General features: G+C 36.3%; 1 pseudogene; it reads left to right on the top strand.

The window, feature by feature from the left end:
- The first annotated feature begins 11,852 nt into the window (after nt 1–11,852).
- On the top strand, nt 11,853–12,746 carry LOC110286784 (annotated as a pseudogene).
- Nucleotides 12,747–13,137: the final 391 nt, after the last annotated feature.

The raw sequence follows: 13,137 nt of genomic DNA, 5'->3' as shown, positions 1-13,137 counted from the left end.
TTTCAAGATGAATTGAAGTTACAAATTTTCATTGTATCTTAATAGGTGATCCAGTGATGTTTACAAAATAAAAGGTCAATTCAGTATTTGAAAGTAGTTATAACCATCCTGGCAGTGAATAAGGAGTTACTTGTTAAAATGAGGAAAGAGTAGAAAATAATCTTGCTGAAAAGTTCATAAAGTTGAATAGCAGAATGTATCTAATTTACCTATTTCCTCAAAAGGCCATAAACTTTGCCACATTTTGTTAATGCCACAGTTGTAGTCTCATATATAGAAATATTTCTAATACAAATTAGTGAGGGGAGGAGCTCCAAAAAATTGGTTGGAAACAGAACTGCTTGAGTCCTTATTTACAAAATTTCTGCCAAATAAGGGATGAAGCAAAGTGTGCTTTCAGATGTTGACACAGAATAAATTGAAATGTTTTGGAAGAAAAATAATGCAAAATTATTCATAAATCTAGAGTGATCTGATTTTAAGTGTTGAAATTTTGACAATGTTCACATTTATTTTTGTTCTTGAGAAGGGAATAAATAGGAAGAAATTATTTTTAAGATATCTTAAAATCTGTGTTGTGCTTTGAATTTATCTTTCTTTTGAATTCTAAGTGTCTTTTTACTCAGATTTTTTTTTGATCTAGAGTGTAAAAAAACAAGAAAAATATTTCTAATGACAGTATGTTTTTCTACTTGCCTAAGTTAGCATTAGTATTTATAAAAGTCTGCACTTGATCATTATAATTATGTATGTTTTCCAGCTTCAATGTCATATTAGGGATCATTATCCAAAATGCAACTATTAAGTAAGAGTGTAGCAGGAAGTATGTTCTGACAAAGTATTTAAGCATTCAATTCAAGAATTATTTAATCATTTTTGGATATTATACCTGTGTTTTACTTTATAATTTTTATTTTACTAGAACCTCTACTCTGCAATGCTACATATCAGCCTACAAATTTATCTAAAGTAAAAAAGATAAGGCCAAAACTCGACAAAAATTTTAGAATCTCTTTCTGTCGATTTGCATAAAACTTGTTATGCACTGTTTTCATTGATCTGACTTTGTTTTTCTTAGCAAAAGAACTAGTAATAATTCTATGATATAATAGTCCTCTGTTCTGAAAATAGAATAGAATGGTACTCACTATTGGAATGAGTGAGGTGAGAAGAATTTTGGATGTCATTTACTGTTGCCCTTTACAACATTTACATAACTGCAAAATGGGATTTAAGTATAACAAATCGAGGTATGTTTCATATTCCCCTCGTTATTTATTGTTTTTGTCTTACATGAACCCCAGCAAATCATATACTAGTGGACAGGTCATTAACATGAAGTAAAATTAGGAGATGGGATATGATAGGACTTGTAGAATGTGTGAACGAATGGGAGGAATTCAAATCAGAGACATACTTTAGGGAACCTGAAACTTTTCTCTTTATTCCATTCTCATCTATGGCAGAGAGAATATCATCTTCCAAGGCATGCACTAAATATGATGCTTCTTTTCACCATAGACCCAACTGAATCCAACTGAGAATGGAATAACAGCATAATCTAAAAGAACTTTCATATATTTAAGTTATTTGTTTCAGGTATGTTGTTCAAAACAATTGGTCTAGTTCTTATTAGTAGTAGAAAAAAATGACTTGACTAGAACCTACATGATTATATTTGTCAAATTTCCAGTTGTACTGAAGGACACCAACAAGAAAACTGAAGATATTCAATAATTGGTTACAATAGTTTAGTCTTTCAAACACATATAAGCTGAATCAGATCATATATAGCCATTTGAAATTGATGCTTTTAATTTTCTTTTAGTATACTGACATGTGCATTTTCCCAATTTGTTCTTGTCATTAGTTCATTGCTGTTTATTTCTTAATTCTTAGCCTATTAGAACAATTGCCAGTTTGATTTATGTACTTGTTGAAGGAAATCTACATTCATTACAATATGGACAAGTCGCTATAATCATGAAGGCACATTGTTTGAAGATAAAATTTCAATTATTACTTATAAATAGCCAAAAGAATAATTACCAGGTCATATAGTATTTGATTAATTTTGTAAGAAACTGCTAACTCTTCTTTTCCAGACTAATATAATAATTTTATCCTCAACCTTCAATATAGGATAGTTTCATCACAATTTACCTGTTAATATTTTTATATTAACCATTGCAATTATGCATAATGTTGAATATCTTTTACTAGTCCCTTTTGATATTCATAACCCTTCTTTGGTGAGACTTTGAAATAGCATTTGAAGTTTTCTTTAGCCATTGGCAAAAGGGGTTGCTTTACAGTTTACGCTTATATGATTTTTATGTTTTCTAGATATGTCTTCTTTCAGAGATATAATTTTCAAAAGATCCTTGTAACAATTAGTATGTTTACTTTTTTTCATTCTTTACATAAAATTGTGCAGAGTGTGATATGACTTCAATCTTGGTTTTTTATTTCACATATCTTAGTACATTTATATTTCTATATGAATGTTAGAATCAGTCAACCTTTTACTCCAGAAAAATTGGGGGGAATTTGAATGGAAACATATGAAGTACACAGGTCAGATCATTTTATGAACAAAGAACATTTAATGTATCAAGTCTTTAAAATTTTAAGGTTTTTCATTTTTATATTATTTTTGAAATTTTCATACATGTTTATGATCATATCTGCCCCACTATATATCATATTCCCCACTTCCAGTTCTCTCCATATTTTTCCAAGTAGCTTCACCCAAATTTCTTCTATGCCTTTCTTTGAAAACTCACTAAATTCAGTTAATGTAATTCATATGTGCATGAATATGGATTTATCCACTGGATTATGGGAAACCTATCAGTGGCCACATCTTTAAAAAAAATGACTCTCCATCTTCTATAAATTATTCAATGCCAATAACTCCTCTATGCAATTATGTTCAGGGATAGATCCTGAAGATTATTTATCCCATCTACACAAATATTTTGTCTGTTTTGATCTTTGGCAGCTGTTATTCATGCAGCCACAGCTACTGTGAATGCTAAATCCATGCTGTATCCAGAACAGCACTCCTACCCATCCTTGAGCTCTTAGATTGTTTCTAAGTAGCCCTGTGCAAAGTTTCTAAGTCTTGATGATAAAGGTGATCAATATAGATGTTTCATTTAGTACTGATTTTTCTTTCTCTGTCTAATGTTGAGAATAGCCCAGGATTATAGAAATAAGCTTAAATATTTAAAAGAAAATTTAATACAGGAGCATATTTTCTAAATTATTTTCACTTTCATTTCCTGACAACTATGTTTCACTGTTAGAGGTTAAGGTTTGTTATGGAGTGAATGTGCCTCAAACAAATGTGTTGAAATTTTATTCTCAATGCAACAATGTTAAGAACTATCTGCTTTTCAAAGATATTTAGTTCTGTTTTGGGTAATATATGGTGAATAAGATAAAAATACATTATGTTTACATGTATTTTAAATTATTTTAAATGTCATTAAAAACAAGTTATTATGCATAATTTACAAATGCTAATGAAAACTGTAGATAAATAGTAATGCCCTTACAAAAGGATTAGGTACAGAAGTTTGATCTTCCTACTGTTCTATTTTCTTTGTGTGAAAGGAACATTTCTTTCCTTTAGAGAATGTATCACCCATAGCCTTATTATAAAAACAGAAACCAGACCCCCAACACAAACACTAAAAAAATATTCCAATGCCTAAATCTTAGGCTCCACAGCCTCCCTCAGTGTATAAAACAAATATATATTTTAAAACACGATGCATATTCCATAAGTGGAACTGAAGACTAAAGTTGTTCCTAAGACAAATGCCAATACAGAAACACTTAGAACATTCATTGGTAGAAGCTGGAACATTGTTTAGGAGAATGGTAAACAATGAAGGTATCAATATGTGTGTTAGTTAGCTTTCTGTAACTATGTCAAAATACCTGATAAAAACTGCTTACAGAAGTAAAGGTTTGGTTTTTTTCTGGTGGATTCAGAGATTTTAGAATGTGTTTGGTGGCTTCCTGTCTTGAACATTAGGTGAGGTAATTGTCATGGAGTCCTGAATCCACAGATGAAGATGGTGTTTTCTTGGCCACATTACAGCCAAGAAAAAGAATGTCTGGAGATATGCTAAAGGCATGTTCCCAGAAAGCCACTTCCTTCAACTCCATCCCACTCCCTAATACATTATAACATCTCAATAACCTATTATACTAAAAATAGATCAATTATTAAGCACAATAGTACAGTCAGTGAGAGCCTTCAATTAGTTCTTAATATTCCCACCTCTGAATATCACTTCTCCTCAGCACATGTTAATTTTAGGGACATTTCCATCCCAAACCTTAAAACCATAACTGGATCCTTTGTGCAATTTTGATAAGGACATAGAATAAAAACTCTAGACATAAACTTGAACTTTTAAAGATGGTATTAAAGTAGTCATGAGCACTGTGTTTGTCCAAATATGGTTACAAAGGAATGGCAATGAGGTCTCAAATAAAAATGAAGATTAGTATATTGACAGCTATGGGAAAAAAATGTGTCCTTATTACACAACAGCAAAGTCTGAATTTTAAAAGAACCAAAGACAAACCTGTCTAAAGTGGGAATGGAAAAAGCAAGATACCTCTTGCCTAGTGTGCCATCTCTGCCACTGATGGGAAGACATTGAGAGATGAAGGAAAACCAGTTGAGCCTTAGGCAGCCACTTATCCTGCTAGGTTTGTATAATTTCCTCAGAATTAAAATTTTCCTTCCTAGAGGGAAGATGGAGACTCCCTAAGACTCCGGAGGGTAGCAAAATGTACACACTCGAGTTTTTCCTGAAACTTGTCCTTTATGGAAGGTATCACTCAGGAATGATATTTGACAGACAACCTTTGGAATGATTCACTGCATTTAATTACTGCATGTATTAAAGTGCTATAAGACATAAGCATTTTAAATACAGTATTCAAAACTAAATAGGAAACTATGTGGGGAATTGTTAATTAGAACATCTAAGGTAAAAACAGGAGTATGACAAACAAATGAGGAGATTAATATGTATAGTAAGAAAAACAAGTTATCATTTTAAAGTATTTATTTATTTGATTGTTTTTTACACTCCAGATTTTATTCTCCACCCCAGTCCACCCTCTGACTGTTCCATATCCCAAACCTCCTCCTCAACCCCTGTCTCCGAAAAGACATCCCCACCTACATCCCACATCCCACCAGACCTCTAAACTCCCTGGGGCCACTATGCATCATCTGTGATTGAATAGAGACCCAGCAGTCCTCTGCTGTATATGTGTTGGGGGCCTCTTATCAGCTGGTATATGCTGCCTGGTGATCCAGTGTTTGAGAGATCTCAGGAGTTCAGATTAATTGAGACTGCTGGTCCTCCTACAGGTTACCCATCTCCTCAGCTTCTTTCAGCCTTTCCCTAATTCAACAACAGGGATCAGCTGCTTCTGTCCATTGGTTGGGTGCAAATATTTTTCAGCCTTTCCCTAATTAAACAGGGGTCTGCTGCTTCTATCCATTGGTTGGGTGCAAATATCTTTCAGCCTTCCCTAATTCAACAACAGGGGTCAGCTGCATCTGTCCATTGATTGGGTGCAAATATCTGCATCTGATTCTTTTAGCTGCTTGTTGGGTCTTCTGGAGTGCTGTCTGGAGTGCTGTCTAGGTTTCTTTTTGTGAATGCTCTGTTGCCTTGGAACCTCCCCTTTAACTGGATCCCACTTTGGGTCTGTCACTGGACCTTCTTTACCTCGGGCTTCTCTCCATTATCATCCATGTAGTTCTTTCAGACAGGAACAACTATGGGTCAGAGTTTTGACTGCGGCATGGCAACCCCCTCCCTCATTTGATGCCTGTCTAAATTTTTTGTTACTTATAATTTCTACAGTCCAATCTATGTCCCCTCCTGGCCTTCTCTCTCACAGTTTCTCATCCCATTCCTCTTCGCCCCCGTCTCCAAAAGGATGTCTCCGCTAACAGGTCTCTCCACTCCCTGGGTCCTCAAGTCTTTCAATGGCTATGCACATCTCCTACTGAGAGATCTCAGGGGTCTAGGTAAGTTGAGACTGCTGGTATTCCCATGGGGTCTCCCTCCTCCTCAGCTTCTTCTAGCCTTTCTCTAATTCAACCACAGGGATCCCCTTCTGTCTCAGCCAGCTGTTTGTTGGGCCTCTCAGAGAACAGCCATGCTAGGCTCCTGTCTATAAGCACACCATAGCATTAGTAGTAGTGTCAGGCCTTGGGGCTTCCCCTTGAGATGGATCCCAGGTTGGGTTTGTCATTGGATGGACTTTCCCCTCAGTCTCTTCTCCATTGTTGTCCCTGAAGTTCTTTTAGACAGGAACAATTCTGGGTTAGAGTTTTTGACTATAGGATAGCAACCCTATTCTTCCACTTGATGCCCTGTCTTTCTACAGGAAGTTCCCTCTCCCCACTATTGAGCATTTCATCAAAGGACCCTCACATTGAATCCTGAGAGTCTCAGGTAAGTTTCTAGTTGGTCCCGCCAATGAACCATCCCCTGATATTGCATATTTTCATTTATTCTGCTGGCCTTCAGTGCTTCTCTCCTATCTCTGCACCCCCCACTCCCACAAATACCTGATCATGTTCCCCTACAGATTATCATTTAAAACACTCACAGTATTGAAGGACAAACCATATAAGGCAGGAGATTCGGTGATGTATGGGACCTCAAGGATATTGAATAATGCATGCCCCACAACTCACATACAAAGTTCTCTATAGAACTTACAGCCACTGGCCTGTGACACAATTGGGGACAAGTTTTGCACAAGCTATTGCCCAGAATGCTTAAGTGGTGAATCATAGTGGTATCTATGGAGAGCTACTTCACTTTTCAAGTAAACAATATGCAATAAAATAAATAAATGCAATATGTGGTAGCATGGCTACCTCTATTAAGGTTTTTAAGATACATAAGAAATACCCAGGTCCATTGAAAACACTTGCCACAGAAATGGTACTACTACAGAGAGTTATTATTAGATAGCACCTAACAGAAAGGTAGAACAAAATTTGAAACCCTCCAAATTCTCCCCATGACCAACACACACAGACACAGAGAGATAGAGAAAGACAGAGACAGAGACAGAGACAGAGACAGAGACAGAGACAGAGAGAGAAGGGCTTATTGTAGATATTGATTTGGAGTATAGTCATCTTTGTAAGATCCAGCTTGTAGAACCAACAGAGAACATCTACATGGAAGATTCACAAACACCTGATTTCACCCAATGTGAGGTTTTACTGACAGTTATTCTTATAATTCTTCTCTGTATTGTGTTTTCTTTTTAAAACACTCTATGACATTATTTTGATTAAAATATTTTGATATAGTGATTTAAATTACTTGAATTTATTTCAATTTAAAAACTCCATGTAGTTTAAAATGTTCGAAAGACTATGAATAAAGAAGGCATCAAAGCCAAACTCCAAACTAGCTTGTTAAACACTTTGTCATCTTGTGTGTGTATGTGTGTGTGTGTGTGTATGTGTGTGAGTGTGTGTGAGTGCCTGTGTGTGTCTGTGTATATGCACATACTCACCTCCTCCAACATTATAGATACCCTTAGGTGTAACCACACCTGTGTAAAAATGTAATGTCCCTGGTGAGTGCTTTGCTTTAGGAAACAAATCCTTCCAGAATCACTCCCCAACAAATGGAAACATGACTTGACTCACTTGTTGCTTCTTGCTGTATTGTATTGTAGCAGCTTTCTTAGCTGGCAAATATAACTATATTCTCCTGTATGCTAAATCTTTGTAGAAATGACTGCAGAAACTTCAGATCCTCCTGGATGGCAGAAGAGACTCGACAGTATTCCTGAGATGAGACTTTATGAACCTGGCTCTCTCTCTTTTTCTTTTCTTTGTCTTTATTTTTCTGTTATTTTGTTCTTTTCTTTATTTTGTAATTGAAAATTGATTTTTATACAAAATGCATTATGATTATGATTTTCCCTCCTATTAGTCTTCCTAGTTTTCTCCAATCTCCAGACCTGTCCTTGTCTACATCCTGTCTGTCTTTCCTTAGGGGAAAAAATGTGAACTGAGGCTTAGGTGACTCCCAGCTCCCTGTCAGACTGCTGACTCCAGAACATATTCTGTACTTCTTACATAAAAGAGGCATGACCTGTGGTTATGCAGGCCCAAAACAGAGTTCTCAACACTAATGAGGTACCTAGAAGCCCAGCGAGCTTAGCCAATAAGCTTCCCTTCCTGGACATTTGCAAAAGGTACATAATCTCAGACCCACCCTGAGACTGGAGTATGGTTTTATGCATCAATTTTCTGCTGTGACAATAAATTGTTTAGAACCAAGATACATAGTGGGGAGTCATGAAGAAGGATTTCTTCTACAGAGCTGCAGCCTAATCTCCCATAGAAGGCCTCTCTTTTCTCCCAGCCACAACTGCCACCAAACATGCCACCTCCAAGATAAGGACTATTCCTGCTAGGATAAGTCTGCATTCACCTTCCCTCCCCCACACCTCCATCCCCTGCCTCAGGCTAGAAGTTGTCCCTAATCCACAAACCCAAATCTGTTCTCTGCTCCTCTGTGACTCCAAATAGCTCCTGGATGTCTGAGAGTTAGGGAACCCCACAGTCCCAGCCTTTCTCACTCTGCCCCCAGTGGTGTTTTAGTGCTTCCCTACAGCCTGACACCCATGCTGGGTAGTGGGATACTGCATTCCAACTCCCTGAAGCATATCCCCAGCTGGTTACTCACACAGACCCACATCTGAAATCCAGATTACCCCAGTGACATGGGTAACCACTGACCAAGATCAAAAGACCCAAGCCTTCACCTCATCTCTGTTTAGTGAAAATTTGTATCATTGGTATCTTCAATATCTTAGTGATTTTCCTCTTCGAGTTTCAACCTGATTTTGTGCTTCTTTTATCAATAAAAATACTTCCTGATCTATTTTTTAGCTGACTTAATAACTTTCTAATAACCCAAATAATAAGGTTCCCATTATAGTCTATGTTCTTATGTCAATTATATTTGTGACATATGCGTACTTAATATTCTCATTTTCAGATCTTCTCTTTATTCTTCTAACATTGTTCCTATGTATTTTTCCTGAGATTTATATTTCCTTGTCTTATTTCTAATTTTCAGTATATAAGATAACTGGTGAAAATCATGTGATGTAAAGTTAGAAATCTCAAGCGTGCCATGGCTGCAGAAGGTCAATTACAATTTTTCTTAACTATTTTAATTTCTTCATCTGATATGTCCTCAATCAAAAGTTCAAGAGGACTTTTGCTTTTCTATGCAGGATATACAAATTAACTCTTTTCATGAATTATACTGTTGTAAGATATTAAATAAAAATAGATGTTGCCTGAGGTACATCATGTTTGGATATAGAGCATTTCCCAAAATGTTAGCAAAAATATGTTACAGTATTTTTCTTTGAACAATTTATAGTGTTGAGCACATATTAATGGAAAATCTTAGAAAAATCAGCCAAATGGTGGTAGATTTTAAAAGACCATATTATTGTTTAGAAATACATTCTTGCCTATACTCTTATATTTTAAGAATTCAACAACTATGTTCAAGCAGAAGTTTTAAACATTCTAAGTTTAATATGATTCCTGCCTACCAGGCAATTTCCTACAATGGTAAGAAATCTCTCTGCCCACATTCTGCCAAAACACTCTGGAGTTTGCATATATTTTCCCTGAAATTATCCTATTTACTTAAAAATTACCCAAAATATTCTACTCTGTAATTCCTGACTCATAGCTAGAATGTAACTCATAGATGAATCACATCACAACTGGTTTACTTTGAAAATAACAAATCACAACTAAATAACATCAATATATATTAACACACTTATAAGCAATGTTGAAATACTGAACACTACTTTCTCTATTCAAGTACTGACAACTAAAATCCAGAGTTCCTACCTAAAAAATAAAATAAAATAAAATAAATGGAGTGAGTGATTGTAAGTTTGAAAAAAAACTACAAACTCTACTTACTAGATCCCTGTCCAATAGTGTCAAGACAAAGTAGATAGTATAGGAGGAACACAGAGAATCTGAGCAACCTCATTCACAAATAAACATGGTTTTAGGCTTAGGTTGTTTTCCCCTGCTTCTATTAGTTTATGGGGACAGATAGGAGGGAGTGCAACTCCATATGTTAAGTAAGCCCAGAAAAGGCAAAAGGAAGATTGACTGGCTTTTAAAACACACAGTGCTTCATCTGGCCTGAAGGAGAGAAGGATGTCCACCATTTGTTTCTGTCCTGAGTTTCAATTTCTTTAATGGCTTGGGATTCTATTAATATCTTGCCTTTCTACTCACTAACTCATCTCTTTGCATTCAAAACAAACTGGTTTTTATGTCAATAAAAAGCTGTGTATACTCACTGATCTTCTAATAGTAATTTTTCTCAAAGGAATTCACTGCAACAGGCTACTAAAATTTAGGGACAAGATTGAGAGTTGTAGGTAGTGAGGAAGCAGGGGGATTACATAGGCTGATACAAGCATGTACTGCAGAAATGGGAATAGCAGGTTGAAATTGAACATGGGAAAATTTAGTCTGAATGTCAGGAAAAGTTGTCAACCCACAAATTTAATTAGGTAGTGGAATAGCTTCCCAGAAGAAATGGCAGAAATTTATTGCTGGAGCTATTTAAAGTTGGCCTGGATGAAGCACTAGGGAATACACAGAGTGGGCAATCATTCACAGGTTCTTGAGGATTGATGTATAGAGCAATTGGGCTTTTGCATTTCTAATTTCATGACCATTATTCTAGTACTTCTCTTTATAATGGTAGGTATTTCCTTTTTACAAGTATAACTTAGAAAATCAGAACATTATACTATTCCATAGGGATAACCACAACCACTTTAAAAAAAAAAAAAAAAGGTTGCAAGTATATTCTTATTTAATGCAGTAAAGTCTCAACCATTCTTTGTTTCTTCCTTCTTTGTATGACTGTGCAGAAAAAAATCCTAGGAGACTTCTGATATTTTCCTTTCTCATTGCTGCAAGAGGAATATGCTTTATATATTTTTCAATTTTCACTTTTTGGACTAATAATCAGTTCTTTCAATAACTTGTCTACTTTTCATTTTCTGCCTGAATAAAGATCCACAATGGACATTTTTTTTTTTGCTTTAACTGTCTTGTAAAACCTCTGATTGTAACCATATTCATTGTATTCAGGAAGCTATTTCAGTATAGATTTTTTCACTTTTCTGAAACTTTGGAGAAATGATTGATAACCATTTTTTTCAATGATCCTTGATATCCAAAACAATAATTCTTATTTCCATGAGATATTTAGGTATTTTACATAGACAAAATATATGCTGTGCACACATAATATTCCTTGGTCACATTCAAGTAATTCTACTTGGTAGCATTTTCTTCTCTATAATCATGTAAGAAGTATATTCTCATTCATAAGTAGTACATATCAAATGAAATACTGCAGTAAAAAAATCTACTACTCATTTAGCTTCTCCCAAACAGGACTTTATCTGAGCCCATTTGGAATATAAAGAAGTATATCCCACCTGTATCTTTGTTTTTCTTCTAATAATAAACAAAGCAAGCCCCCCCCACCCCCAGAACAGGGTTCTTGTGACCTTAGCCTTGTTCACTCCTCAGTCCTTTCATCTCCCCACTACTATACCAGGCCGATTCACCCTCTCCTGTGCCAGAAGTGTGCTGTCCATGCCCTACATATACACAGCACTAGTGCTGGGTCAAAATTTGCTCTGGGTCAGGTACTATAAAGTGACTGCAGTCCTTTGACAGTAAGAAACAATGATTCTACCTCCAGCTACTGCTGACTGCTGGGGACCTTGTGAATCCTTGTGTTGGCTCAGGTGTGTGTAGGTGATTCTCTTCCATCAAACAGCATATCAGAATAGAAGTGATGAACTTGCCTTCTCCCCAGTTTATCAAGTCCAAATCCAGTGTTGCGGGCATTAAGGTAGATAAGTGTATGGTGTCCCTTGCAGGAACCAATAGTAAGCTGAATGGATAGTCTAAACTCTGTTCCCAATATAAGAAGGAGAGAGCAGAGTCTTTGAAGAGTCTTTGCATGTTAAAGATTGGCTAACATACTCTCTCAGCCATTGGCATCATGGAAAATACAAATGTTCTGGCTCATTATGCCAGGATTGGCTACCAGAAAGACATTGTACCCATAGTGGTGCCTGAAATCCTCTGTGATGGGGACCATGGATTGAAGCACTGCCAGTATTCAACTGGAAAGCTATTGGCTGGATACAAGACTACAAGTGACTGCCATGTCTATCTGGAAGGCATGTTCCTGAAGCTCAACATGGGGACCCCAGGCCATACTTTCACCCAGAAAATTGCCATGACAACTTTCACAGTACTTCATCACACAATGCCCCCTCCAAACCCTGGAGTCATTTTCATGTCTGGAGAGAAGAGTGACAAAAAGTTTCCCATCAACTTCAATGCTATTAGTAAGTGGTCCCTGCTGAAGCCGTGGGCCTTAACTTTCTCCCATGACCAAGCCATGCAGGCCTTTGCTCTTGAGGCCAGAGAAGGGAAGAAGGAGAAAGTAACATCTTCCCAGGAGGAGTAGATCAAGCAACCCCTGAACAAAAGCCTTGCTTGTCAAGATAAGTACATCCCAAATGTTCAATCTGGAGCCAGAGTCAGTGAAACTATTTCTAACCATTCCTAGTGAGCTGAAGTGGTCTAAGGCTAACCCATCAGCACTCCAGGCCTCTGACTACTCACTTGCTACTGAGGAGAGGGGCCTTCAGGCTCTTTCCCATCACTCTTGCTGCCCTGAATACTGGTGTGTGGTACTATCTATAAATGCTAATTCTTCCATCACTTACAACCCACTGCCAATAAACAACTAATTTAAGGGTGGAAAAATAATCCCAAAATGAAAAAAAAAACTTAGTCTCTCCTAAAAAATAGGGTTTTTTGAGTTATCATATTTATCACAAAAGTAAGTATATGTGACTAATCTCATATTTACAAAAGCACAAATGCTGGTTGTACAGAGTCACATCTTAATTGTTGGAATTAAACCTGGAATACAGATAATTTGATATCATTGCATG

Source organism: Mus caroli, chromosome X (assembly GCF_900094665.2).
Source record: "Mus caroli chromosome X, CAROLI_EIJ_v1.1, whole genome shotgun sequence".
Classification (NCBI taxonomy): domain Eukaryota; kingdom Metazoa; phylum Chordata; class Mammalia; order Rodentia; family Muridae; genus Mus; species Mus caroli.
Note: the sequence above shows the minus strand (reverse complement) of the source record. Positions and strands in the feature narration are given on the sequence as shown.